Source organism: Rhinopithecus bieti, unplaced genomic scaffold, assembly GCF_001698545.2.
Source record: "Rhinopithecus bieti isolate Rb0 unplaced genomic scaffold, ASM169854v2 scaffold_23236, whole genome shotgun sequence".
NCBI lineage: Eukaryota > Metazoa > Chordata > Mammalia > Primates > Cercopithecidae > Rhinopithecus > Rhinopithecus bieti.
This window is the reverse complement of record NW_016811820.1, coordinates 1,969,467-1,979,787: the sequence shown is the minus strand read 5'-3', so window position 1 is coordinate 1,979,787 and position 10,321 is coordinate 1,969,467.

The window sequence follows — 10,321 nt, the reverse complement described above, 5'->3', positions numbered from 1 at the left end:
ATTTCTTTTTTTTTTTCTTTGTGAGACAGGGTCTGCCTAAAGCTGGAGTGCAGTGGTATGATCATAGCTCACTGCAGCCTCCAACTTTTGGGCTCAAGTGATCCTCGTGCCTCAGCCTCCCTAGTAACTGGGACTACCATGCCTGGCTAATTTTTTTATTTTTATTTTATTTTGTAGAGATGAGGCCTCACTATATTGCTCAGGCTGATCTTGAACTCCTGGCCTCAAGTGATCCTTCTGCCTCAGTCTCCCAAAGTGTTGAGATTACATGCATGAGTCACTGTACCTGACCTATTTATGTAATTTGTGTGTCTAAATTTTTAAAATGATATCCAAATAATTTCTTCATATAAAAGCAGAAATATTGCCTTGGAAGCCATATTCTATTTATTCTCTAAAATCTGCAATTTTGGATTATTCTAGGCTGTCAATAAATTTTAGTGAAAAATTGCACACTATAAAATCATTCTGAAGACAAGATTGCAATAATGACTTACACAGATTAAGGAAAACATTATCCTTTAGAGAATAACAACCATACCTATAAGGGATTTAAGATATCATATACTTTCTTTCTGTTCAAGGCTTTCACTTTATATAGTGATAAAGGAACTGAGGTTTGATGGATTTGCTTAAAGTTATTGATACGTGACTGAGCAGGGGCTCGAACCTGGGTTAGTTGACTCGATATTCTCAGCCCTATTTTACAAGTACAGGCAGCTAGCAATTACATGTGAAAGAGTGTTCAATTAAATGTTATTGATGATAAATTAGAAAATTGCCAAGCTTCTTAGGAAATAAGGTGAATAATAATAACTTCTGGATAGCTAAAAATAAGCAACATTACTAAGTAAAATTTTTCAAGTGTATCTACTTGTTTTACCTGTGCAATTTAGAGGCATATCACTCCTGGGGGAGGCAGCACATTGAAAATAAATCAACTTTCAATGGAAATGTGCCATATAATTCATTGTTCTTTGGAAGTTTTTGCTTGTTTGTTTGTCACCCAGGCTGCAGTGCAGTGGTGCATTCTGTTCAATTGAGCATGGCTCACTGTAGCCTCAACACCCCTGGACTCAAGTGGTCCTCCCACCTTAGCCTCCTAAGTAGCTGGGACTACAGGTGCACATCGTCATGCCAGGCTAATTTTTTTTTTTTGTAGAGATAGGATTTCTCCATGTTGCCCAGGCTGGTCTCAAACACTTTGGAGATAATTTTCCCCTGAAACATCAACAACAAAATCATCTTTTTTTTGTTTTTGTTTTTGAGACTAAGTCTCGCTTTGTCACACAGGCTGGAGTGCAGTGGAGCGATCTCGGCTCACCGCAGCCTCTGCCTCTTGGATTCAAGTGGTTCTCATGTATCAGACTCCTGAGTAGCTGGGATTACAGGCATGCATCACCACACCCGGCTAATTTTTGTATTTTTAGTAGAGACGGGATTTCTCCATGTCGGCCAGGCTGGTCTGGAACTCCTGGCCTCAAGTGATCCGCCTGCCTCCGCCTCCCAAAGTGCTGGGATTACAGGCGTGAGCCACCATGCCCGGCCCAATAACAAGACCTTGTATTGGGAAATTACATTTAAAAATTCCTCTTCTAAGCCTCTCACAGATTTATTTATGCATCCTGCAAATGTAATACATACCTTTACAATTTAAACATTTTTTGGGTCCTTTTGAAGGTTTTCTCGTCTCAACGTTTTTTATTCTTTTGAATTTGGGTATTAACAACTACCTTTCAAATTATCTGATCAGTGGGAGTTTTGTATACCTTTTTCATTTTCTTTCTCTGTTCTAAGAGTAATTCTTACTTTTCTTCATAGCTTGACTAATCTTGTTGTCTTACTTATGCAAATATCATATTTAATTCTGACCATTTTTTCTTTTTATATCTTTTCAATTGCCTGAGTCATTTCTCTTTCCATACCTTAACTTCCAAGTTGAGTCTCCATGTTTTTTCTAAATCCGTCACTTCTTTATATCCCTAAATTGTTACATTCCTTCTAGATCTCTGAGTAATCACACAATTTTCACCCATTGACGTAGTGTTTTGAACACTATAGAGTACTTCTCCATGTTAAAAGATTTAAATAGTCTCTATGTACACATCATCTTACTTTATAACTTCTCTATGTACAATTGAATAAATCATTTTTTCTTTTCTTTTTTTTTTTTTTTTTTTTTTGAGACAGGGTGTTACTATGTGACCCAGGCTGGAGTGAAACGGCACGATCATGGCTCACTCTGGCCTCAGCTTCCCAGGCTCAAATGATCCTCCCACCTCAGCCTCCCAAGTAGCTGAGACTACAAATGTATGCCACCATGCCCAGTTAATTTATTTTTTGTAGAGATGGGGTCTCGCTATGTTATAGAATGGTCTCGAATTCTTGCCATCAAGCAATTCTCCTGCCTTGGCCTCCCAAAGTACTGGAATTACAGGCATGAACCACCACATCAGGTCTATTTTTTTCTTTCTTTCTTTTTTTTTTTTTTTGAGATGGAGTCTTGCTCTGTCGCCCAGGCTGGAGTACAGTGGCACGATCTGGGCTTACTGCAACCCCTGCCTCCTAGGTTCAAGTAATTCTCCTGCCTTAGCCTCCTGAGAAGCTGGGATTACAGGTGTGTGCCACCACACTTGGCTAATTTTTGTATTTTTAGTAGAGACAGGGTTTCACCACGTTGGCCAGGCTGGTCTCGAACTCCTGACCTCAGGTGATTTGCCTGCCTTGGCCTCCCAAAGTGCTGGGATTACAGGCTTGAGACACCACCCCCGGCCTGTTCCTTAATTTGCATATAATTAAAAGTGGGTATAAATGTGCCCCTGAGCAGCTGCTTTCCACACTGCCTACGGAGTAGCCCTCTCTGCAGGAGCAGTCACGGAGCTGTAACACTGCCCCCTCAATAAAGCTGTTTTTTTCCGGCTTGCTCTTGAATTGTTTCTTGCTCTTGAATTGTTTCCTGAGCGAATCCAAGAACCTTTCCAGGAGAATCCCTAATTTGGTGCTTGCCTGCCTTGCATCAATACTACTAGAATTATTGGGAAGGTGGAGTTGTTATAGGTCAACAGTCTTTGGTGGGTACCTTTGGAACTTAGCCACTGGTTATTACATCGTTGCTGTGGAAAGTGTTTCTCAGTTACAAAGCAAAACAAACAATTAGTGAATGAAAAGAAGAAACATAACTTATTTATACTTTGTAAAGTAACTTTTCTTGCTAGTTTTTCAGGCTTAGAACTCGCATTCTATTTTCAAGTTTTAGTTGCTCTTCTCAACTAAATAACACTTCTTGGCTGGGCTCAGTGGCTCATGCCTATAATTCCAGCACTTTGGGAAGCCGAGGCAGGAGGATTGCTTGAGCTCAGGAGTTTGAGACTAGCCTGGGCAACATAGAAAAACTCTATATCTACAAAAAGTACAAAATCATTAGCCGGGCATGGTGGTGCATGACTGAAGTCCCAGCTACACAAGAGGCTGAGATGGGAAGCTCGCTTAAGCCCAGGAGGTGGAGGCTGCAGTAAGCTGTGATTGTACCACTGCACGTCAGCCTCAGAGACAAAGTAAGACCTTGTCTCTAAATAAATAAATTCTTCAAAATCATGTAAGCCTTTCAGCAAATGTCTTGGAATTTCATTTAAATCTGCTTCTATTTGGAGGTGCATCGTAGGCACTCTTTCACTCTTATTATGTCATTGAATCTGATTTTACTTTATCTTCCTGGACTGTTTTCATTTAGCCAAGTTCATCATGTAGTCAATTCTGGCCTTGGGTTTTTTAACTGCATTTTTTTTGAGATGGAGTGTTTTTTTTTTTGAGATCTGTTGCCCAGGCTAGAGTGCAGTGGCGTGATCTCAGCTCACTGCAACCTCTGCCTCTCAGGTTCAAGTGATCCTCCTGCCTCAGCCTCCCAAATAGCTGGGATTACAAGCATGTGCCACCACACCCAGCTAAGTTTTGTATTTTTAGTAGAGACAGGATTTCACCATGTTGGGCAGGCTGGTGATCACTTTTAAGTAAACTTTTCATGTACCCACACATGCTCTCCATCCAGAGTTCTGGTCCTTACTGGGATCGGCACAACACCAGCTCTTTTGCCCAGAGCTGGGTGGACCAGATGTATGATTGCTGCTGGAAACCTTTCACAAAACTGCCTTTGCTTCTGTTAACGTGCTTCCCCAGTATACCTTCCTCCATCCATAATGTCAAGCCTAAACAAGAATGCTAAAAGCTTGAGTCACTGAAAGCTCAGGTAGGTGCCAACATCTGTTCTCAGACTGCTCACGTATTTTTTGAGCAGGACACGGATGATGACTTCTATAGGACCCACTCCCATCAATAATCTGAGGGTTAGCTCTTAGGCTTTGAAACGACAGCCTCCTGGGGATAACAGGAGAATGGGAAAGGTTAGGGACTAGAGAAGTATGTCATTGATTTTTTTAAAATTCCTTGATATGGAAAAGCAAGATATCTGTTTTCTTGCATTATGAGTGACTGTGTGGGGGAGGTGGGAACGTGTGCAAATCATACCCATTCCGGATATGACAGCCAAGACAAGAAAGATAGAGGCACAGTTTCTCTTCTCTTGCAATAAACTGTCATTGTATCACTTTGTCTTTGATTCTCAGGTGTAGTTTATAATGACCTTCGCTTGCTGTTTAAATAACACTATGACTCAATGGCATATTACCAAAGACTATTGCTATTGAAGGCTGTGCCTAGCTGTACACTTAAGTATAGCTTAATGATGTCCCAGTACAATACTACGTGGCGATATGCCTTAGTTATGGTTATTTTATTCCAAATTAGCACATTAATTTAGGCTTTTATATTTCACATGCATTTGTATTCCTTTTAAAAGTTATTTTCCCCTTTATTCAAAGCAAATGAGGCACTACATGTTTGCATTGTATTTATCACGCTCACACCACGTGCATTTCACATTCGTTACGTATTGAGTACCTAGGAAATTGCTTGGCATATTTTTTGAAATAGCTTTATTAAGATATAATTCATATAACATACCATTCACCCATTTAAAGTGTACAATTCAATGACATTTAGTATATTCAGAGTTGTGCAACCATCACCACGATCAATTTTAGAATGTTTTCATCACCCCCAGAAAGAGGCCTTGCAGCCCTTAGCTTTTACCTTCCCCAAACCCCACTCCCCCTCCTCCTTCCAGCCCCAGGCAACCACTGATCTACTTTCTGTCTCTTTGGATTTACCTATTCTGAACCTTTCATAGAAATGAAATCACTCAATATGTGGTCTTTCGTGACTGGTTTCTTTCACTTAGGATAGTGTTTTCAGGGTTCATCCATAGAGTAGCATGTATCGCTAATTCCCTTTTGATGCCAAAGAATATTTCATCATAGATATTTACCGCATTTTATTTATTCATTCATCAGGTGACATTTGGATTATTTCCACTTTTTGGCTATTATGACTAATGCTGTGATGAACATTTATGTATATGTTTTTGTGTGGACTTATGTTTTCATTTCTCTTGGGTATATACCTAAGAGTAAAATTCCGGGATTGAGAATTCTACGTTTAGCCTTTTGAGGAGCTGTTAGACTTTTCCAAAGTGGCCGTATCATTTTACATTTCCACCGGCAGTGCGTGAGGGTACCGATTTCGCCACATCTTCACCAACACTTTTTATCATCTTTTTGATTATGGCCATTCTAGTGGATGTGTAGTGGTATCTGACTCATTTCTATTTGCATTTCACTGATAGCTAATAATGTTGGACAGCTTTTCCTATACTTATTGGCGATTTCTACGTCTTTGGGGAAGTGTCTATTTAGACTCTTCAAGTGCTGATTACATTTTTCAAATAATTAATTATAAAATTTAATCACCACAGTAACCACGGTAAGCAGATTTTATTGTCTCTATTTTTTAGATAATGATTAGAAGGTGGAATGTTTACCTGAGGCCACACTGATGGTCAGTTTCTTATTTAGGTCTTTGGGCCCCAACTTTCAAATATTTTGGCCAAGATGCTTCAGGTAATGGTCTCATCCATATATTTATAAAGAACCCAGCCATGGTAAGGAAATGCCTTTGATAATGACCGTTTTTTTTTTTGTTGTTGTTGTTGTTGTTTTTGAGATAGAGTCTCACTGTCACCCAGGCTGGAGTGCAGTGGCGTGATTACAGCTCCCTGCAGCCTTGACCTTCCAGGCTCAAGCGATCCTCCTGCTTTGGCCTCCGGAGTAGTTGGGACTACAGGTGCCTATCACCACGACTGGCTGATCTTTTATTTTTTGTAGAGACAGGGGTATTGCTATGTTGCCCAGGCTGGTCTCTGACTTCTGGTGTCAAGTGATCCTTCCACCTAAGTCTCCCAAAGTGCTAGGATTATAGGTATGAGCCGCCACACTCAGCTGATAATGGCTACTTTTATATCTTGCTGAGTCCTACAAAAGCCTATAAATCAGAATACTTGGCCTTGAGTCTGTTGAGTGCATTTCATTCTTGTAGAGTTAATGTGTTACATGTCTTTTATTTGGGTAGTTTTTCACATTGAAGGTGACTTATTTAGCCAGTTTCAGAGATGAGACTCAAAAAGAACAATTGAGGCCATGCACAGTGGTTCACACCTGGAATCCCAGCACTTTGGGAGGCAGAGGTGGGAGGATCACTTGAGACCAGGAGTTAGAGACCAGTCTGGGCAACATAGCAAGATTCCATCTCTACAAAAAATTTAAATTTAAATTTAAAAATCATCCAGGCATGGTGGTGTGCATCTGTGGTCCCAGCTTCTTAGGAACCTGGGGTGGATGGATCGTGTGAGCCCAGGAATTCATTCAAGGCTGCAATGAGCCATCATCACGCCACTGCACTCCAGCCTGGGTGGCAGAGAGAGACCCTGTCTCCTAAAAATAAATAAATAAATAAATAAACAAACAAATAAATAAAAGATATATTTGGCTGGATGTAGTGGCTCATGCTTGTAATCCCAGGACTTTGGGAGGCCCAAGCAGAATGATGGCTTGAGCCCAGGAATCAGAGGCCAGCCTCCGCAACACAGCGAGACCGCGTCTCTACAAAATATAAAAAAATACAAAAAAGAAATTTAGCCGCGTGGGGTGGCACAGGCTTGTAGTCCCAGCTACTCCAGAGGCTGAGGTGGGAGGATCACCTAAACCTGGGAGGTAGAGGGTGTGGTGAGCCGTGATCGTGCCATTGCACTCCAGCCTCGGTGACAGAGTGAGAACTTGTCTCTAAAAATAAATACAAATATATATATATATATATATTTTATGATCAAAGAAGAAGAAAATTGACATTCCTATCAGTCCTTGTTTTAAAACAAGGAAATTATGAATTTCCAGTCCTATAAAGGAAAAGAGAGTACTCTTTAAGAGTTAAGAGGCACCCTTGTAAATCTAATGCCCTCCAACACTGCTCAGTCCTCTCAATTTAGCTCGCCCTTTCACCCTTCTGCAGAGCTCTCAAGTTTAGTTTCGCTGTGAAGCATAGCTCTAAAGTTCCAGAAGAGTGACGGATTTTTCCTTGAGCTGTAGAGTCTGCTGCAAGCAACACTCAATCAGTCAGCAACAGCCCTGCTTGTTTGCCCCAGAAAGGGCACCACAACGTGGGGAAAAACATTGCATGTTTTCTTCCACACTGCCTGCCAACAGCGGCTTCACAGTACAGATGTGAAGCAGCCTTGGACATCTGCCAACACAAATGAATGCAAAGGCTCATCATTGGCCCACTTTGCACTACTGCCCCATGTGTTGAACTGAATCCAGGTCCGATTTTACTTCCACTAGCTTTCCACTAAACATTAAATCACCGAGATAGAATTTTATTATATGGGCCAATGTGCTCCTTTTTTGCCGTGAACTGGCTGTGAAGCAGTGTTCTTTTCACAGACCTGAGGGGTGTTATTAGAACTTTGTTTCTCCCAAATGCATTAAAATTGTTTCAGTCAAAATGAGACTCAGTTTCATTCTGGGCCAAGCAGCAGGCAAGCCGTTTAACTTCAGCACACATATGACAGTTTGGATGGTGGTGGCGGCTTTCTACGGCGAGATGTTAATGCATGAAGTGCCCTGCTCTAAGAGACTGTGTTAGATGATATTAACTACTGATTCAATCAGAACCCTAGAATCCAGAGCCCTAGAATCATAGAAGTCACAAGACAGAACTGGACAGTATCTTAGAGACTACCTCATGTAGCCTCTCTTCCAATGAAAACTTGTCTCCACTATGACCCTAGGAGATGACCACCCAGAACCTACCGAAATACTTCTGGTGATGGGGAACCCTCTTCTTGCAGAGAGGTCTGTTTCACTGCTAAAAACTTCTGGTCCTTAGAAATTTCTTCCCTTTGCTGAGTCATACAGAGCATTCTCGGACTTCCTTTTCTTCTCTTTTCTTCTTTTATTTTTTTTGAGGCAGGGTCTCACTCTGTCGCCCAGACTGGAGTGCAGTGGCACCATTTCGGCTCACTGAAGCCTTCGCCTCCCAGGTTCAAGTGATTCTCCCACATCAGCCTTCTGAGTAGCTGGGACTACAGGCATGGGTCAGCATGCCTGGCTAATTTTTGTATTTTTAGTGGAAACGGGGTTTCACCATGCTGGCCAGTCTGGTCTCAAACTCCTGGCTTCAAGTGATCCTCCTGCCTTGGCCTCCCAAAGTGCTGGGATTACAGGTGAGAGCCATCGCGCCTGGCCTATATATATATTTTAAACCTCAATAGGTTCTAGGAAATAATTCAATACCCCTTCCTAAATAAGCTATTTTGAGTGATTCTTAATTTCTGATACGAAATTCCTTCTGGCTCTCACTTTTACAACAGTGAAACTGTATTTAAAATATCTTTTCCAAAGTAGCAATTTTTGTTACATTACTGTGTTTGCATTCTCCTTAATTTTGCCTGTGTTATTGAAAGTTTTGGGGTTACTCTTGGGAGAAGGGCCTTTTGAATCAGACTCCAGAGTTCACAGGGACTTTTTGTTTTTTTTGTTTTTTTTTTGAGAAGGAGTCTCATTCTGTTACCCAAGCTGGAGTGTAGTGGCGCGATCTTGGCTCATGGCAGCCTCCACCTCCTGGGCTCAAGTGGCCTCCTGACTTAGCCACCACACTCAGCTAATTTTTTTTGTATTTTTAGTAGAGACGGGGGTTTCACCATGTTGGCCAAGCTGGTCTTGAACTCCTGACCTCAAATGATTTGCCAGTGTCAGTCTCCCAAAGTGCTGGGATTACAGGCGTGGGCCACCATGCCCAGCCCACAGGGATTTTTGAGATGGCATGCCCAGCAGTCCTGGTTTGCCATGCAGTCACCTGTCCAGTTTAACATGTGTCCTGGAAAAAAGTCTTGGTTTTTCCAATAAATTATACGATCTCCTTTCTTAAAGCTCAATAGCCTCATCTTTGAGAGGCAACAATTAAGGTCTAGGGGAATTAAATGACTTTCACAAGGTCTCCCACAGCAAGTTGGTGACTGAGCAGGGACTGGAATTTATGACTCCTGCCTGCAATAATGGAAGTGGTTCTCCTGCCTTCTCAATCAGCTTTGGGTTTCTGGGGGACAGCTTGTGAGTTCCTATGAACCAGATTGCATTAGCATGTTATAAAATCAGTCCCAGCCATGATTCCAGTGAGACAAGCTAACAGCATGGGCACTGGTGCTCCCTAACCCTGAAAGAACAGTGTTAGATGATGCCTCTGTTCTTCTCTTCTCTCTTGTAGTCCTCCTAAGTCAATTTCTTTCACGTGAAAGAAACTTTTGTTTTGGCTGGGTGTGGTGGCTCATGCCTGTAATCCCAGCACTTTGGGAGGTCAAGGCGGGTGGATCACCTGAGGTCAGGAGTTTGAGACCAGCATGGCCAACATGGTGAAACCTTGTCTCTGCTAAAACCACAAAAATTAGCTGGGCATGGTGGTGCATGCCTGTAATGCCAGCTACTTGGAAGGCTGAGACAGGAGAATCTGTTAAACCCAGGAGGCGGAGGTTGCAGTGAGCTGAGATTGTGCCATTGCACTCCAACCTAGGCAACAAGATTGAAACTCCATCTCACAAAAAAAAAATAGTAAAATAAAATAAAGAAACTTTTGTTTTGTTTAAGACAGGGTACAGGGTCTCAATATATTGCCCAGGCTGGAGTGCATTGGCCGTAACTCATTGTAGCCTCAAACTCCTGGGTTCAAGCGATCTTCCTGCCTCAGTCTCCTGAGTAGCTGGGACTACAGACACACACCACTGTCTGCTTAATTTTATTATTATTATTATTGTTGTTATTTTGTAGAGAGAGGGTCTCCCTATGTTGCCAGGGCTGGTCTCAAACTCCTGGCCTCAAGCAAT